At 36.7% G+C, this 20,002-nt stretch overlaps 1 long non-coding RNA gene across 2 annotated transcripts in view; it reads right to left on the bottom strand.

Annotated features, from left to right (window-relative positions):
* The window catches only part of LOC122806476, a 452,807-nt gene extending 434,061 nt beyond the window's left edge, over positions 1 to 18,746 (bottom strand). For both annotated transcript variants that reach the window (XR_006365511.1, XR_006365512.1), the window contains exon 1: positions 18,510 to 18,746. This is a non-coding gene — a long non-coding RNA (uncharacterized LOC122806476). The remainder of the gene's footprint in view (positions 1 to 18,509) is intronic.
* Positions 18,747 to 20,002: the final 1,256 nt, after the last annotated feature.

Here is a 20,002-nt window from a genome sequence, read left to right as displayed (position 1 = left end):
TTATACTTTTTATACTGTTTTTCGTTTCACGGACCTTTGGTGTCCTTGCCTTTGGTCTTTTTTCTCTGAAGTTATCATTATGTGAAAAAATGCTTTCCTCTTTTGTGTTTCACTGTGTACATCTCTGTATGATCTGCTCATTACAGTATGTAAATCTTAAAATAACATTATTGAACTTGTGCCTTTTGTTAAGCTGCTAAATGAGAATGCAAAGGATCAGGCCTCATGTAAGGGTACTATTATTTTCAAAAATCAGAGTGGTAATTTTTTTACTAGAAATGTTTGATCGCTGCTGAACAGTCCACTAAGCCAAATATCATTTTAAATTTATTTGCAAATCTGAGGCTCCCTGTTGCTAAATTTCAGTTATTTCTTTTGCATTGTTTTACAGGTTTTATATAAGATTGTTGTCATGCCCAGGATTGTCTCTTTTGGGCCTTGTAAACAGCAAGTGACTGTAGTGGATCCAGCCTCCTGAGACCCTGAAATGGATAAAGCAGGAATCAGAAAATATATCTATTATTTTATATTACAGCAGTGTGATTCAATTTCACAGAACCGTGTGACATTTTAGAAAAACTGAGAAATGTCTAGTTGGAACATTTCATTATTTTCAGTTTTTCTTCTGACAACAATTAACAAAATTAGGACTGCCTTCATAAATTTGACATATCTGGTAATATGAGTGTGTTGTATTACTTTTGACTGTTTTTTTTCCTACAAATTTTAATTTCAATATACTGTTACAACATATTCAAAATGTTGCACAACACCAGCTATTTATCCTACCGGGACATTTGCAAACTGTACTTCTACATCTATAATTATTGTGCTTTCAATACATAGAATATTATAAATATGATTAACAGTATAACATAGGAAATAATATTCTCATATCTCTCTAAAATACTGTTAGGCTTAAAAATATTTCAAATTAACTGTTGTTCTTTTTAACCTTACTTTAAAAGTGCTGATTACATTATGACATACAGCAGTGACTATGTCTATGAATTCTTAAATTAAGTTGTAATGTCTTTATTTCAAATTTTATTTATGGCTTTCTGAACTACCATAAATAGACACTGAGGGTGAGAAAACTGAGATTTACCTATACATCAAGGAACTGGAACTTTAAATAATATGAAGTATTAAGATATTAAAAAATCTGATCATAATGCCTGACTGAAGGATTGAAATTCTAACTAAAATTCTTTATTTAATAAGTTCAACCATAAAATATGTGTTTCCATTGTGATATGATATTATTGGAATGTACCTTTCCAACAGCAACATTAAAAATTATTTTTGGAATGTACCTTTCCAACAGCAACATTAAAAATGTTCCTTATTCTGTGGTCTGCATGGAAAGGTTTTTAAAGACACAGCCATGAACATGTTTTCCAAAATAAGGGTGATATAGTCTTTTGATGACATTAAAATCAATCCTCTATGTATATCAGATACATTTTGATAATTATTTCAATAACGTAATATATGCAAGGTACAGGACGGCACAATTAATCCTCAGCTGGAACAGGTAAAATTTATTGACAAAACGCTGGTATCCACAGCTCAATACAAAAAGAACAACGATAATACTCCACACCAAAATAGTACAAAATGTCAAGCGAGTCCTAAATGTAGTCGACAGTTAAGCGCTTTCATCTGGCTAAGCAGACTTCCTCAGAACTGCCTTAAAGCATTACAACTTCCTTTTTAAATTTAATTTTGGCGCCAACAGAATGACGTGAAAAAGAATGACGAGAAAATTACAAAACTAATTCATGATGTTGACATATTAAATCAGGAAATTGTGAAGCATGAATGTTTTATGCAATGGTGTGAGTTATATGAAAAACAATTCACCCAGGCAGATCTCAAAGCTACAGATATATACAATAGAAAAGCAAGGAAAATTGCCCGTGATTTAGATCATTATACAAATCACAGAGCATATATATGGCCCAAGGATAGACACGACTACAAAAAGGATAGACTGGAAAGATTCGGAAATTATACTGTGGATGGTGAGGTGAGTGGCTACAAGGGTAGAGGTGGATATCAACCAAAAAACTCATATACACCATGGAACAGAAGAAAGAGATAATGACAAATAATACATGTGACAAAGAAATCACAGAACAAAGGAAGGATGTTTATGAGAAGGATGACTATGATAACGAGTTTTTAATGAATGTAGACATTCAAAATTTTGGTACACTTAGTGAGAAGCAGGATAATGTACATTTGGAATTAATTGAACATAAACACAATATTATTACTACCTACAATGGTTTTAAAGTGTTTAACTACACAAATTATGATATTACGGAAGATTTTTACAAATTATTTTCCAAAGGAATGAAGTTTATTCCTGCTGTTGATATGAATTTAGTTGACACAATTATGGAAATAAAATTGTTTTGTCGTAGGCTAAATTTAGCAATTCAGTTTGACAAAGAAGAAATAGAAAAAAGTGACAGCTGTAATAGGAAACACAACATCCTGAAGAAAAAAAAGTACTTTTGTACCCACCAGTAATCCTGTTGTAGGTAGTTTTGAAAAAAACAGTTAGTCAGGGCATTTATAGTTTTTACAAAAACTATAGAATGAACTTGAGACAAAGGAATGAATGGAATGATAATCTATCTGTAGGTGAACGAACATGTTTAAAAACTTTGATCAATAACCATCAAGTGAGGGTTATGAAACCTGATAAAGGAGGTGGCATCGTTATATTCAATAAATTAGATTATTTTAATGAGATCTATAAAATTCTGCATTTATCTGGTAAATACGAGGCCATTTCTTTAAATGAAGTTAACATCAGGTATAGACGTATTGATTTGGCCCTGGAAGAATATTATATTGACCATAGGATTACGTATGAAGTGTATCAGTTTTTAAAGGTTGAAAATCCTACCTTAGCATCTGTCATAGGAATACCAAAAATACACAAAAATATGGATAATCCACCATTTAGACCTATTATTTCAGGAAGTAAGTCTAAGACCTACCCTATAGGAGTTGTTATAGACAGATGGGCAAAACCAGTATATAACAACATTCCCCATCTGATCAAAGATTCGTGGATGTTCTTAAGTAAACTTACACCCCAAATTTGGAGTGAAAATTTAGTATTTTTAACGATAGATGTCGTAGATTTATTCTCTTGTATTCCAAAGGATATTGGACTTGACTATTTTTTGTAGTAGTTTGAGGAAACATACTAATTTTGAATGGGACAAGATCAATCTCATGACTGACATGATGGGTTTGATATTGGAATATAATTATATCTTTTTCGAAAATGAGTTTTTCAAACAAATTACAGGTGTTGCAATGGGAGCATCTTGTGCTCCCATTTTTGCAAATTTGGTCATGTTGGAATGGGAGTCGGAACATCTATTTAACAGTACATATTATAAACACATCAAGTATTATTCAAGATTTTTAGATGATTTGTTCATATTATGGGATGGTCCAGTGGACTACATCGATTCTTTTGTCACATATCTTAACCAGACCACAGATTTTCTAAAATTTACATACAACTATAACGTTAAAGGTATTGCTTATTTGGACACATACATCAGTCATGGAAAAGAAGGTTTTGTTTCCAAAATTTATAGAAAGGACACATTTTCAAATGATTACTTGGAATTTACTAGCAATCATCCTATACACATGTTCAAAAATATATTTAAGGGACAATGTATACGGGCAGCCCGAATGTCTTCCACTAAGGATATAATGAAACAAGAATTAAACAACATCAAGGAAATGTTCACCATAAGAGGGTACCCCAAACCTTTACTAAATGATGTAGTTAGATACATTAACATGGAATGGGATAGGAAGTACAAACCATTATTGGGAAATGCTATAGTACAAAACAAGAAGGGAACAAAAGAACAAATGGGAAGGGTATGTGTACTTATGTACTCACCTGTGGTGAAGTATATAGAAAATATTATTAAACAACATTGGAGGCTAATGACCATGGATGAAAATATAATACAAAAGATAGGTAGGTTTCCTCAATTTGTGTACAAAATGGGTCCAAATTTGAAAAAGATGGTTGAAAGTAGTAATGAAAATACTGTTATCAATAGAAAAGGCACAGTGAAATGTGGCGCATGTAAACAGTGTAGGTATATTAATGAAAAAGATGGATTTAAATTAAACAATTACAACATATATTAGTGGTAGATTTGGAAATTGTAACACAAAGTTTGTAGTGTATATTGCCACCTGCGATGTGTGTTCCGCATTCTACATAGGAAAAATGGAAAGACAATTAAAACGTCGTATATACGACCATTTGTATTGTATCAAGAAGAAAGATAAAAAGAACGCACTATGTAGACACATTATTCAAAATGGGGACACGCATAACTTTAAATTTACCATTATTGATCAGGTAAATTCAAGTATAAGAGGTGGAGATATAAAGGGCATTTTAGCCACTAAAGAGAGTAAATGGCAAATTTTGACTGATGCTCTTAGATTTCCTGGAATTAATGATTATATTAGTATTAAACCTTTTTTAAGTATGGTTTAAATAACCTTATTAATTGTTTATATGCTAGATTTATGGTATATTATGTTACTACAAGTACGACAGTTTGCATTTGTGTTTTTGCACCAATTTTGTACTAATTGTGTATTTTTGTATATATCCATAGTCAATAGCTTTAGTGTGATATGAATTTTAACAAGATTAATAATATTAGTTTGCAAATTGCAGATTCATATGGGTATTAATATACCAATATTACAACATTTAGATGTATTTTTATTATTATGCATTCTATGCATTTTTAAGATTTCATGTATTTAAGTAGTTTTAAAAAGGTTTAGCATAGCATTAAATATTTGTCAATATATCGTACACAGATTTAGGTAGGTAGGTTTCCGTTTAAGAGTTTCAACAATTGTTGGCGCCAAAATTCAATTTAAAAAGGAAGTTGTAATGCTTTAAGGCAGTTCTGAGGAAGTCTGCTTAGCCAGATGAAAGCGCTTAACTGTCGACTACATTTAGGACTCGCTTGACATTTTGTACTATTTTGGTGTGGAGTATTATCGTTGTTCTTTTTGTATTGAGCTGTGGATACCAGCGTTTTGTCAATAAATTTTACCTGTTCCAGCTGAGGATTCATTGTGCCGTCCTGTACCTTGCATATATTACGTTGTTGTTTGCTGTTGGAGAAATTCATAATTATTTCAATGAAGATAATTCTAAAATTAATTTATTACACAAAACTATTTCATATAATTTAGACAGACCTTAGAGTTTATTTTATTCACAAGAATAGATGATTTATTCTAGTAAGGAAGGATACTGTATATTTTCATATTCCATCACTGCATATTTTTAATGAAACATACTATCCTACAGATTGTAACATGAATTATTACTAGCATTTAATTTACTGTCGGTATTATTTGTTAACTATAAAATTGTATCTCTTGGAACTTTTCTACCTGGGCCTCCCCTGAAAATGGACTAATATCCAGTCGGACTTTCCCGATTAACAAATGTAAAATAAATAAATAAATAAAATAATAAATAATAATTTGAACTGACATCATTCCCCAGATTCACCAATCTTCCATGCAGGACTAGCTTAGTCCTGCACAGAAGTGCCTGTTTAGGAGCAGGATGGCACCGCTCCATGCATATCAATGATGGTCCGCTGCCCAAGCTCCTAGGCTTACACAGAGCATGTACGAGTGCAGGGAGCATGTCCGAGAGCAGAGCTCTCAGAATAAACACTCCCCTGCAATGCAGAACAGCAGAAAATGGGATGAAATGAGCGAGATCACTCATAGGTGTCCGCAGATCCCCACCAACAGTTCCCCATGTGTACAGCAGCAACAGTACAGAAAAAGTAAATGAAGAAATCCTTTTATTTTTTTTAAAAATCCAATTAAAGCTAACCATAGGTGTGCAGGTGTGCCCACCACTTAACTACGGTTAAAGCAGCTTAAAAAGCTGAAGAGGATAACAAGGAAGATATATGCAAATGAAGCAGCACAGCAATAGTGTAGTGGGCAGAGCATCAGCCTAATGAGCAGGCATTCCTGGTATGAGTCCCACTGCAACACAGTCTATTTTACATGGCAAAGCACGTTATAACCAATATTCTTGTTGCAAAACCCACTAAATAACAGATACTTATGAACTAGAGTACTGCAGGAAATGCACATGTGAAGTATCAGTGTCATAATGAATAAGGCATTAGTAAGCAGGTCTAAGCACAACTAAGCAGTAGTAAGCATATATAAGCACTAGTAAGCATGTTTGAGTATGTTTGCACAGGGATAAGCTCTGCCTGTACAGATTAAGCAATCTGGAAGCTTACTGAGTATAAGAAACTGTAACTGGAAGTTAGCTGTGCTTAGCTCCATGCAAACATGCACACACCCGCTTACAACTGCTTTAAAGTGCCTTAATCACTCTGTATCCAATGGCCCATGTTCTGCCCAGCAACAAACTAAACAGCTTCTGCAAGTCTTGAACCCAGGACCTTGTACACTACAGTCACAGTAGTTAACCACTAAGACATCACGGCAGTACATAAGATTGAGGTTTCAACAAACAAATCCTCACCATAGGAAAATCAAACTGAACATATGAAATGAAACTATGCATAGTGTGATGTTGTATAACCTGCTACATAACATAAATATGTGAATTGGAGTACTGCAGTAAGGCCAGATGTGAGGTGTTATTGTAGTAACGTGTTGAATTCCCCAGGACCCCATACAGTGTACATACACATGAATCACAGATACCAGACACAGATATAACATGTAACAAATAATAAATCAATGTCAAAAGGAAAATATAATGTTAATTAGATATTAAGCAACGCTAAGCATTGCACAGGTCAGCTTGCATGGTGTAAGAAATGTGTAGGCTGGCAAACTCAATCTGCCCAGTGGTATGCCCCTTTAAGCAATGCCAACATTAGGTAAGCAGGTGTGCCCATAGCTTAGCCTTTTCAAAACCTTCCAATCACAGGAAAGTGCAGGAAATCAGGCGTATTTAAACCCCACAGGCACCAAAAGTTCCCATAACTGGTTGCAGCTCCCTACTGTAGGCAGAATGGCTGGAGTTGGGGAAGGCACTCGATTTAGAGCACAGCACTGGGGCACCCAGCAATCCAGATTCATGTTATGGCTCCTGGTAAAACACCATGAGGACAGACTACTGCAGGGCCCGTACCAGGGCTCTCAGTATAAAGCAGAGGCCTGGGACAGTCTCACCAGTGACCTCACCAGTGCCACTGGTATCCCCCAGACTGGTGAGTAGCTCAGGCATCACCATACTGACCTAAAGCAGTAGAGGGGTGATCTCTTGGACCAGTGTATCCAAGAATCCAGGCAGATGGCTGATGCCCCAGCACTGAGTAAGTACTCATTCTACTACATAGATAATGCTTGTCTAGCTTGTGTATACTATGGATAGGTCATCATCATCATCATCTTCTTTTGGCTGTTCCCATTAGGGGTCACCACAGTGGATCATCTGTTTCCATTTATTCCTGTCCTCTGCATCTTGCTCTGTCACACCAACCACCTGCATGTCCTCTCTCACCACATCCATAAATCTTATCTTTGGCCTTCCTCTTTTCCTGTTACCTGGTAGCTTCATCCTTAGCATCTTTGTTCCCAATATAGTCAGCATCCCTCCTCAGCACATGTTCAAACTAACATAATCTTGTCTCTCTGGCTTTGTCTCCAAACCTTCCAACCTGGGCTGACCCTCTAATATACTTATTCCTAATCCTGTCCACCCTCGTCACACCCAGTGCAAATCTTAACATCTTTAACTCTGCCACATCCAGCTTTAACTCCTGCCTTTTTGTCAATGCCACTGTCTCCAATCCATATAACATAGCTGGTCTCACTACCCTGTTTTAGACCTTCCCTTTCACTCTTACTGGTACTTGTCTGTCACAAATCATTCCTGACACTCTTCTCCACCCAATCCATCCTGCCTGTACTCTCTTCTTCACCTCTCTTCCACACTCACCATTACTTTGAACTACTGATCTCAAGTATTTAAACTTATCCACCTTCGCCACTGCTACTCCTTGCATCCTCACCATTCTTCTATCCTCCCTCTCATTCACACATATATATTTTGTCTTAGTCCTGCTGACCTTCATTCCTCTTCTCTCTAGAGCATGCCTCCATCTCTCCAGGGTCTCCTCCACCTGTTCCCTACTCTCACTACAGATCACAATGTCATCTGCAAACGTCATAGTCCACTGGGACTCCTGTCTGATCTCGTCTGTCAACCTGTCCATCACCATTGCAAATAAGAAAGGGCTCAGAGCTGATCCTTGATGTAACCCCACCTCCACCTTAAACGCATCCGTCACTCCCACCGCAGACCTCACCACTGTCACACTACCCTCGTACATATCCTGTACCACTCTTACATACTTCTCTGACACTCTTGACTTCCTCATACAATACCACAACTCCTCTCTAGGCACCTTGTCATATGCTTTCTCTAAGTCTACAAAAACACAATGCAACTCATTCTGACCTTCTCTGTACTTCTCCATCAACACTCTCAGAGCAAACATCGCATCTGTAGTACTCTTTCCTGGCATGAAACCATACTGCTGATCACTAATCATCACGTCCCATCTTAACCTAGCTTCCACTACTCTTTCCCATAACTTCATGCTGTGACTGATCAGTTTAATCCCTCTGTAGTTACTACAGCTCTGCACATCACCCTTATTCTTAAAAATTGGTACCGAAAGCACTTTTTCTCCATTCCTCAGGCATCCTCTCACTTTCCAAGATTTCATTAAACAATCTGGTTAGAAACTCCACTGCCATTTCACCTAAACACCTCCATGCTTCCACAGGTATGTCATCTGGACCAACAGCCTTTCCATTCTTCATCCTCTTCATAGCTATCCTTACTTCCTCCTTGCTAATCCATTGCACTTCATGATTCACTATCCCCACATCATCCAACCTTCTCTGCCTCTCATTCTGTTCATTCATCAACCCTTCAAAGTACTCTTTCCATCTGCTCAACACACTCTCCTCGCTTGTGAGTATGTTTTCCTCATTATCCTTTATCACCTTTACCTGCTGCACATCTTTCATAGCTCGGTCCCTCTGTCTAGCCAATCGGTACAGGTCCTTTTCTCCCTCCTTAGTGTTCAAACTTTCATACAACTCTTCATATGCCTTATCCTTAGCCTTTGCCACCTCTCTATTTGCCATGCACCTCATTTCCTTCTACTCCTGTCTACTTTCTTCATCTCTCTGACAATCCCACTTCTTCTTTGCCAACCTCTTTCTCTGTATGCTCTCCTGTACTTCCTCATTCCACCACCATGTATCCTTGTCATCCTTCTTCTGTCCAGATGTCATCCCAAGCACCTTTCTAGCAGTCTCCCTTACTGGCTCTGCTGTAGTTATCCAGCTATTTGGTAACTCTTCACTGCCACCCAGTGCCTGTCTTAACTCTTCCCTGAACTCCACCTCACAATTACCCTTTTTCAATTTCCACTATTTGATCTTTGGTGCTGCCCTCACACTCCTCCTCTTCTTCTTGATCACCAATGTCATCCTACAAACCACCATCCTATGCTGTCTAACTACACTTTCCCCGGTCACCACTTTACAGTCTCCAATCTCCTTCAAACTGGCCCTCCTACATAAGATATAATCCACCTGTCTGCATCTTCCGCCACTCTTGTATGTCACCCTATGCTCCTCCCTCTTGTACCATATATGATATCAGGTTTTTTGCAAATTGCAGCACGGATTGGATCATCTACATGGCCTCTTGCAGTTGTCATGCATTTTACATAGGATAAACATCCAGACCTCTTAAGTTACTTATTTCTGAACACCTCAGTGATGTTAAATGTAAGAGAATGAGTAATGTCCTGTATAAACATACTCTTAAACATACTACAGCAAAATTTCATTTTACCATCATTGATAAAATAATAGGCGACAGATCTAATAAATCTGGCTGGCACAGCAAACTAAATGTAAAAGAAAAGAAATGGATTGTGAAATTAGGTGGACTTTTCCAGCCTGGTCATAATGAATATTTATGATTTTGTATACTAATGAATATTCATGAGCTCACCAACGAAACTCTGTGATTAATTATTTCCATGTGTATAAAAGAATCTCAAGATGTTTTGGGAATTTACACTGATGAAGGCTAGGTTAACACCATAGCTGAAACCGGTCTGTTTATTCTTGTGTTTTTTTATTTTTTAACTAATTAAATTAGTTTATACAGCTCACAGTTGCTGGCTTCTGCTTTTTGTTATTCAGTACATCCCATACACAATACATTTTTATACTGGTACAACGCTTTCTATAACTGTTATTTGTTTTTCTTATGATAGTACATGCAAGATTATTACTAACCTGCTTCGTGACGCAGCCTTTGCAGCCTAGCAGCATGGGCTTGCTGGTTCACAGCCTACTCATCTGTAGCTGTCAGAGAAATACAGTGATATTTAGCCATTACCTATACATAGTATACACAAGCTAGGCAATCATTATCTATGTAGTAAAATGGGTACTTAGTACTGGGGCATCGGCCATCTGCCTTGATTCTTTGATCCACTGCTCAAACAGATCATCCCTCTGCTGCTTCAGGTCAGCATGGTGATGCCTGACCTGCTCACCAGTCTGGGGGATACCAGTGGCACTGGTGAGGTCAGAGACGAGACTGTCCCAGGCCTCCACTTTATACTGAGTGCCCTGGTACTGGCCCTGCAGTAGTCTCTCCTCATGCTGTTTTACCAGGAGCCATACCATGAATCTGGACTCCTGGGTGCCCCGGCACTGCACTCTAAATTGAGTCCCTTCCCCAACTCTAGCCATTCTGCCTACTGCAGGGAGCTGCAACCAGTTATGGGAGTTACTGGCACCTGTTGAGTTTAAATACACCAAATTTCCTACACTGTCCCATGATTGGATGGTTTTGAAAAGGCTAAGCTATGGGCACACCTGCTTACCTAATGTTGGGATTGCTTTAAGGGGTATACCACTGGACAGATTGAGCTAGCCGGCCTACACATTGCTTACACAACATAAGCTGAGCTGTGCAATGCTTAGCATTGCTTAATATTTAATTAGCATTATATTTTCCTTTTGACACTGATTTATTATTTGATACATGTTATATCTGTGTCTGGTATCTGTGATTCATGTGTACGTACACTGTATGGGGTCTTAGGGACTTCAGCACTTTATTACAATAACACCTCACATCTGGCCTTACTGCAGTACTCCAGTTCACATATTTATGTTATGTAGCAGGTTATAAAATGTCACACTGTACATGGATTCATTTCACATGTTCAGTTTGAGTTTCCTATGGTGAGGATTTGTTAATTTAAACCTCAGTCTTGGGTTCTGCTATGATGGCTTAGTGGTTAACTTCTGTGACTATAGTGTACAAGGTCTTGGATTCGAGCTTTGCAGAGGCTGTTTATTTTGTTGCTAGGCAGAACACAGGCCATTGGATACAGAGTGATTAAGGTACTTTAAAGCAGTTGTAAGCAGCTTTGCGTGGGTTTGCGCAGTGGTAAGCACTGCTAACTTCTGGTTACAGTCTCTTACACTCAGTTAGCTTCTATATTGCTTAGTCTGTGTAGGCAGTACTTACCCCTGTACAAATGCACTTAAACATGCTTACTGTTGCTTACATATGCTTACTACTGCTTATTTATGCTTAAACCTGCTTACTAGTGCCTTATTCATTATGACACTGACACTTCACATGTGCATTTCCTGCAGTACTCCAGTTCATAAATATATGTTATTTAGTGGGTTTTGTAACAGAAATATTGGTTGTAACATGCTTTGACATGTAAAATAGACTGTGCTGCAGTGGGACTCAAACCGGGAATGACTGCTTATTATGTGAATACTCTGCCCACTACACTACTGCTGTGCTGCTTCGTTTGCATATATCTTCCTTGTTATCCTCTTCAGCCTTTTAAGCTGCTTTAACTGTAGCTAAGCGATGGGCACACCCGCACACTTACGGTTTGCTGTACTTGGATTTAAAAAAAAAAATAAAGAGGTTTCTTCATTTGATTTTTATGTATTTTTGCTGTTGTACACATGGGGAACTGTTGGTGGGGATATGCGAACTCCTATGAGCAATCTCGCTCATTTCTTAACACTTTCTGTTGTTCTACATTGCAGGGGCATGTTTATTCTGAGAGCTCTGCTCTCAGACATGCCCCCTGCACTTGTACACACTCCATGTAAGCCTAGGAGCTCAGGCAGTGTGCCTTCATTAATATGCTAGTCCTGCACGGAAGATTAGTGACTCTGGGGATGAATGCCTTCAATTTTGCAAATATACATTATTTTATATAGCTGTCAGAATTTACTTCTGCTATTTGGTAAGGACGATACCCAAATACTTCATCTTTGTATTAATCCCTTTATAGTCAATCTCTGTTTCAATTATTGATAATTTGATTTATAATTATTATATTGGTTCTGCTGTGATTGCATAGACCCAGTTGACCAAAACAGAAGCTTTTTCAATGTCTGCAATAATAGCCAAATGTTGTTTGCTATTAGCAAGATAAATTAGTTGTTACTATACTAGTAAAATTAGCATATGTGTGTGTGTGTGTGTGTGTGTGTATATATGTGTGTGTGTGTGTGCAGTGCACTCTATTTGTTTGTCTCTATAAAGTGCAATAATAGAAAGTGTCATAGCGTCAGTCCAACTGAACTCTCCCATGTAACAGCTTAAACACACGCGCACACACACTCACACACACACACACACACACACACACACACACACACACACACACACACACACACACACACACATATTTGGTTTTTCATATATATATATATATAAAAAGCCCGATAGACGAAATACCGACAACGGGGAAACGTAAGTCTCCATAGTGTGGATTGGAAATATTTCCATTCCTGTACTGTAGTGCAATCTCGGAGTTGGTATATTAAAGTTACGGGGGGTATGGGGGCAGAGCCCCCCCACGGGGGGGTGCAGGGGGGCATAGCCCTCCTGCTGGCAGAAAAAAGGAAATGTTATTTTCCTTTTTTCTGCAGTAGTGTTGTTGTCGGTATTTTGTGTGTCTGGCTTTTGGTGTCGGCGATGTGGGTGTCGGTGTTGTGAGCTGTTGGTTTTCTGTAGGGGATCCATATATATATATATATATATATATATATATATATATAGATATATATATATATATATATATACATATATATATATATATATATATATATATATATATATATATATATATATATATATATATATATATATATATATATATATATATATATATATGTATATATATATATGTATATATATATATATAGGAATACATGCATTTGGGCTATGACCAAATGCCAAACGGCCATTTTTCCGAATCGTAATGTCAAAACTCACAGGCGAGAATGCTCATAATGTCATGAACAACTTCGAATTTGAAATTCCCGGTCGTACAACTGCCACAGCAAGTGCTACCATGGGTCGAGAGGGGGGAATATTTGCCTGGCTGGCGTTCGGTATTTCCGGGTTCGGCATCTGAAAATTCGACATATGCAAAACTGCAGTCACTGCTTTCAGCGTTTGTAGCATCGGTACTCTGACATTCGACCAAGTGCCTGTATTTTATATATATATATATATATATATATATATATATATATATATATATATATATATATATATATATCTATAGCTATATCTGTACACACACCCACACACACACACACACACACACACACACACACACACACACACACACACACACACACACACACACACACACACACACATACACACACACATACAGATAGATATAGGTAGCTGCATATATTAATACACATATCTATCTATATATGTGTGTCTTTTACCCTTATATACTTAGAATTCTGTATTTTATTATATTTTATTTTTTGTGCATAGTTTGCTGATTATCTTGTTCTTTCTAAATGTTTATTTATATAGCCTCATTTAATAAATGCAAATATTTTGTGGGTGTGAGTCTTTTTGTGTGGTTTCTAATTATTCTAAAATATTTTTCTTCTGTGATGATTTAATAAGACACATTATGGTTAAAGGCATTCTTAAAGGTTGATAAATTCCAGCCTTGCAGTTTTAATTTATTTTGTAGGGTGAATCACATCTCTGTCATGGCATACTTTGCATATTGTGTTTGATTCCTATATGAGAGATAATATTATCATTTCACTTATGTGATTATAACAGCGCTTAAACATAAGGATTTGTCTGTATTTCTGTGTGTTTCTGTTTGTAATTTGACCTAAGTCACCATGTTGGGGATTTCCATGGTGGATGGATATGGTTCTTACGTGAATACAAGTCACCTATCTATCCAGAGGCTTTGTTGGTCCTGTAGCAGCAGCAACAGTGGCATCAACACAGTATTCTGGAGGTCTTGGGATCAAGTGGCAAACGAGAGTTAATATTATCCTTTCACTTCTAAGATTCTGCTTTCTTGCAGTATGTACAAACCTCACCTTCTGACCATGTTTCAATAAAAATATTAGTTAGTGGCAATACCAGTTCCACCTTTATTGTTCTGCAGAAGTGAAAGTGAGTAAAGTATAATGTTCATTCCCATACGAGTAGTTACTGGTGAATTTATTACTCTTATGTTCTGTAAAGCAGTTTGGAACTGTATTTGAAAAGTAATATTTGCACATGGTTTAATTTTTTTTTTCAACCACCATTGTCTGTCACTCAGATGTGAAGCTCCTTTAGTGAGGCAGAATGCAAATTTTTAGCCATAAAATTTGGGTTTTATTATTAAGTACAAAGAGCCTTCCGTTATTGCATAGTGCCCTGGCATATGCAATAACCGATATGCATGTGGTTATGTTTATGGACCTTTCTGTGTATGTTGTCAGCTGGAAAACATTCATATATTAACAATTTCCAAACTGCATAGCGATAAAACTATCTATGAGTTGTAAGCATTTTGTTGCTTTTTTTAAATGTGCAAGAAAAAAACTCACTCACTATTTAAATAATGAAAGTGAATGTTTCTTGAAGTTAGGAAGCTAAACACAGAGCAAATAAATAAATCAAATTTCAGTTAACTTATGTTGCCAGAATATAAGCTAGAGAAGGAATTGAGCACATTGGAAAGAAATTGGGCAAGCAGCGTCACTGTAGAAGAAGAAAAGTACAAAGCAGAAACTTTCCAATGGATGTACGCATTCTACTGTATTGAGAATGTCTGCTAACAGAACAAGTGTATTTTACAGAAATCTAAAGCAGCAGTAAAAGTTGTCAATAGCAAGTACAATACGGGGACACACTGAAAGAGAAGTTTGAAAAATTATACTACCACCCTTAACATAAACATTAAATTCTGAAGTCATTGCTTTTACACATGGAATGTTATAACATTTGCCAAATATGTGTGATTATGGCAGATTCAGAAGACACTTTTAAGATGTTAAATTGTATTAGACATTTTCTGAAACAAATATATTTGACAAACCTGTGGAAACGGATATAACATCTTTTGCTTATACAATACCAAATTATTCGTTTTTTAGAGCAAAATGTATGTTACATTTGTATTTTATTTTGTTGATGAGACTGGGTACCCAGACATTTTTCTTGGAGCTTAAAACTCCTGTCATGCCATCATGAAATACTGAATCCACAATGACTCAGTACCTAAATTCATGTATAGCACTCTAGTTACATGTTAAATGCATCAGAGAGGGACGTTGTTAAGAAGGTCTCACAGACAGAGGACCTTATATTTATTTATTATTCATTTATTTATTTGTCTTTTGTTGAACAGTTTATTCCAACTGGGCTGGTGGCCCATTTTCAGTGGAGACCTGAAGAAAGCTCCACACAAAGACAGAAATAACAGAGTTTACATAAGCAGTAATGTGAATTTGGATACATAACTACATACATTATGCCATATATGAATATGAGTACAAAACAATAAATAATCATGCGATAATAGAATTTAACAAAGCATATAATTCAGCAAAAACAGTAGTTAAAAATTACAAGAGGTAGAAACCTATAGTAAAAAAATGTAGATTTAAAATAGGTCATAAGAAAAAAAGCCTTATAACATCTTTAATGATTAGACCAAAGTGATAGAGAGGAAGAAGAAGTATTAAATAGAGGGGTAGAAAAAGCGGGGTGGGGAGTAAAGTTTAGGAGAGTCAAGAGAATAAAAGAATGCAGATATGAGAAGGAGTGGGGTGGGAAGTATAGTAGCAAAGGAAGAAAAATGATGACATTTAGGTATAGTATTACTCAGCAAAACAGCTGAAGTACCACAGTACCAGTATTTATGAAAATTATATTAGAGTCAGGAGAGGAGAATTGTTATGGTCTAACTACTGGGCAAGTATAAGTCAGGTAGGGTAGTGACAGGAGCAGGAGGGAGAGTTAGAAGGTAGCTCTTCAATTATCTTTTGAAATGAAATGAAGACTGGATAGAATGTATAGTGGCAGGGAGTTTGTTCCAAGTTTGCGAAATAGAGCATTTATAAAGTAGTCTTGCCTATTGTTTTGTTAGGCCTATAGGTGTCAAGTAGTTGTTGGTCAGTGCTTTGGAGGTTTGTATTGGGATAGGAGGGTGGACAGGGAGGGACAGTTCGCAGGTATTTAAAGGAGAGAATGTGTCATCAGTAGCTGAGAAAGTTGTAGCAGTTGAGGGAATTCAAGTAGTTGTTTAAAAGCAAGGCAGTGATGAAATGTGTAAGGGAGGTTACAGGCAAATCTGGCTATGTGGTTGTATGTTTGTTCAAGTATGATTAAAAGATTTGCTTGGAGGTGGGTAAATATAAGAGAAGAATAGAGTAGGCAGGGGAGGAGGTAGGCTTGAGCTAGTGAAGTCCTTGACGTGATGGATAAGCATTTTTTGTTTCTATTCAAAAGACTGAGTTTTTGATTTGTTTTTTTTGATAGATTTTTGGATATGATGGTCAAATTTAAGTTGATCATCAGTTGTGACTCCTAGAAGTTTGGTATAGGAGTCAGCAAGAATGATGGTGTTGTCTATGGATATCAGACTGAAAGAAGTTTTAAAGCTGGAGACAGGTTTTGGGAGGAAACGAAGAAGCTTAGTTTTCTTTGGGCTAAGGATAAGTTGGTTATTGATTAGCCAGTGTTCAGTGGTGTTAAAAGTCTGTGTGAGGGAGGGAAGGTCGGTAGGGTTGTTGGAGAGGGAGGGTAATAAGAGTAGAATATATATATATATATATATATATATATATATATATATATATATATATAAATTAACAAATTTAATGGTGTAGTATTAAACTTGTAATGTAAGTAAGAGGCTTCTGTTCTGAAGAAGTGAGTTGTTTTGATTACTCAACATGGTTTATAGTAAATAAATCATTGTCTAATGCCCACCATGAAACCATTTTCTGGGTGTGGTTATATAGAAAAAAATTGAGTAAACAGTTAAACTAAAAAAATCAGACAACATACTATGATCTTTACTTTTTGCAAAATCATGCACAACTTTCATGTCAGGAGTACTGCTGGAAATTAAATTAATTGCAAAACAAAGATATTTCAGAACATGAGAAATGCCCATAAAGGAAGATTAACCACTGCTAGACAAAGAAGAATATAGTCTGAAATATATTCATATACAGAAGTAGTGTATGGAAGGCAATGGGTCCACACACTGATACTACCCTGCAATGAAAACTCTTCTACAAAGCTGTGAATTGCCTAACACAATTAAAGAGATAAAGAAACAAATAACATTTGTAGATCAGAAGGAGAAGCGAGAAAGGCATAGCACAAAATGATATGGCATTAGAGAAATGTTTGAATTTGTTAGATCACTAGAGAGATCAGATTTAAGACAAGAAAACTGAGGGGTTGAAAGCAAGAACTTCAAGTAAAGTAGTCAACATAAAAGTGTATGAGAAAGAGTAGAATACAATCAGAAATATGAGAAAAGGCATGTATATGTGTGCCAGTGCAGCAGATACGAGAGGAGAAAACAAGGCAGAATACAAATAGTGTGGAAGACAGATGCCTCAAATAGGCCTACGTTTACAAAGAATGAATCATGTGCATGCCCAGGGTACAAGAACACTTTTTCAGTGTTTACAAGGCTACAGTTAAAATAACTCAACACATTTCAGAAGTAAAATGCATATCGGAGAAAAATTGGTGGACTAGAAGGCCCGATATCCCTAAACAAGTTCAGAAAGTGAAAGGAAACTGAAAAAATGATAAAGACAAATCCACTATTTTGTTTATAAAATAAATGCAAATGACAGCATCACAAGATTATAATTAGTAGCATGCATTCAGAACTAAGAAATGAGAACATTGATAGATTATTGTTTACTTAATAATATAACAAGAGTAATTTACAAAAACTTAAAACAACAGCATCATAAATTGCAGAAAGTAAGAGCAAGAATATATGCTTAGAAATCATCAGTACCTCTTCCCATTAAAGGAGGTTTTAAGGCAGAAGTCACAATGAATTGCTCAGTGACAACAGCTGCTGTCCTAGAACCTGATGAGTCTGGGTCAAATCACTTGAGATATCCAACATCAAGCCACTAAAGGTGAGGGTCAAATCTTAACTCGCTTTATAATTAAGTCTCTGCTTCACAATATAAGTCAGCTCACTGGCAAAAGAGGAATAAAGCCTTGAGTATGACCCAGGCAACCCATATTCGATTAGCTGCTCAGGCAATGAAATGTGATGGCAGATAGGATGTTCACTGCCTATTCTGGGAGGGGAAGGAGGAGGAGGAGGTTTCCTGGCTGGCTTTGACTGTTGCTTCACTAGTGTGAAATAGAGGTCTAAAAAAAACACAGAAAGCAGGAGTCAGTCTGGGAAGGGCATACATTGTAACTCTCTATGCAGGTGACAGTAGCTCGGATCTACTACTTTACATGTGAGGCAGCAGACATGCATAGATGGTGAAGTGTTAGACAATCCATGTGATAATGCAGATGTGTACATCAACAACTCAAAGTGGGGTTAGGGTATAACAGAAAAAGGCAACTGAATGACAGGATGCTGGCAAGAGCATAAGTGCACAGATGTCTGCACAGATGAAAGCCCCTTTCCAGGCTGTCTCACTGGATGAACTGTAGGGTAATTCTGCACCACCAGGGAACAAATTGGTCCACATACAACAGTTGGGGGGGGGGGGGGCTAGATATTTGGTAGGTAGAGAAGAGAAAAAGATATAAATAAAGACAATAAATTACTACACAGTATAAACAAAGACACTGAAAAAAGAAACAGACTTAATTTTCAAATCATAACAATAATTTGCTTGAAGGTTCTCTGCCCTGTGTTGCTGACCAGCCTGTTCATACTAAAAAATGCATTGATTTTAAAGTGCTTTTACAGACTGATGAAGGAGCCCTGTATGAAACATAACTGTATGAGCTGTTTAGTTTAATGAGATTTTATATTTAGCCATTCTGTGCTCTGATTTATATAGCTCGCTGTTGTAAAAGCCATTTTTTGCAGTGAAGAATGAATGTTCTGCTTCTCATTACTCACTAAGACAGATTGCTATCTTCTGAAGGTTGGACCCGTATGACTTTTTCACTTTAGATAGTGTGTCTTGAAAAGACTAAAAGGTTTTTAAAGCTTGGACAGTAGAACACAGATAGTAGAAACGTGGATATAAATAGTAATATTTCATTTGATGCAATGGCCATGCATGCTCAAGTTTGTACAGGTGACACTTTCAAACATAAAATTTACATTCCGGACATTGGAATTGTTTATAACAAGCTGCTAGGGAAAATAAGAACTATAGATCAAAGATTTTCAAATGACAATATAAGCTTCCGAGTTTAAATACTGCTTCATTTTGTTAAGATCAGTTATCAGTCTAGGCAGTTAAACCTGCCAGTGCCGACCAGCAAACACAAGTGGCAGAAGTCAAACCATATTTGTTTTTGCCT

The sequence above is a fragment of the Protopterus annectens genome, chromosome 7.part0 (genome assembly GCF_019279795.1).
Source record: "Protopterus annectens isolate FY-2018-M chromosome 7.part0, PAN1.0, whole genome shotgun sequence".
In the NCBI taxonomy this organism is placed as follows: Eukaryota; Metazoa; Chordata; order Ceratodontiformes; family Protopteridae; genus Protopterus; species Protopterus annectens.
Note: the sequence above shows the minus strand (reverse complement) of the source record. Positions and strands in the feature narration are given on the sequence as shown.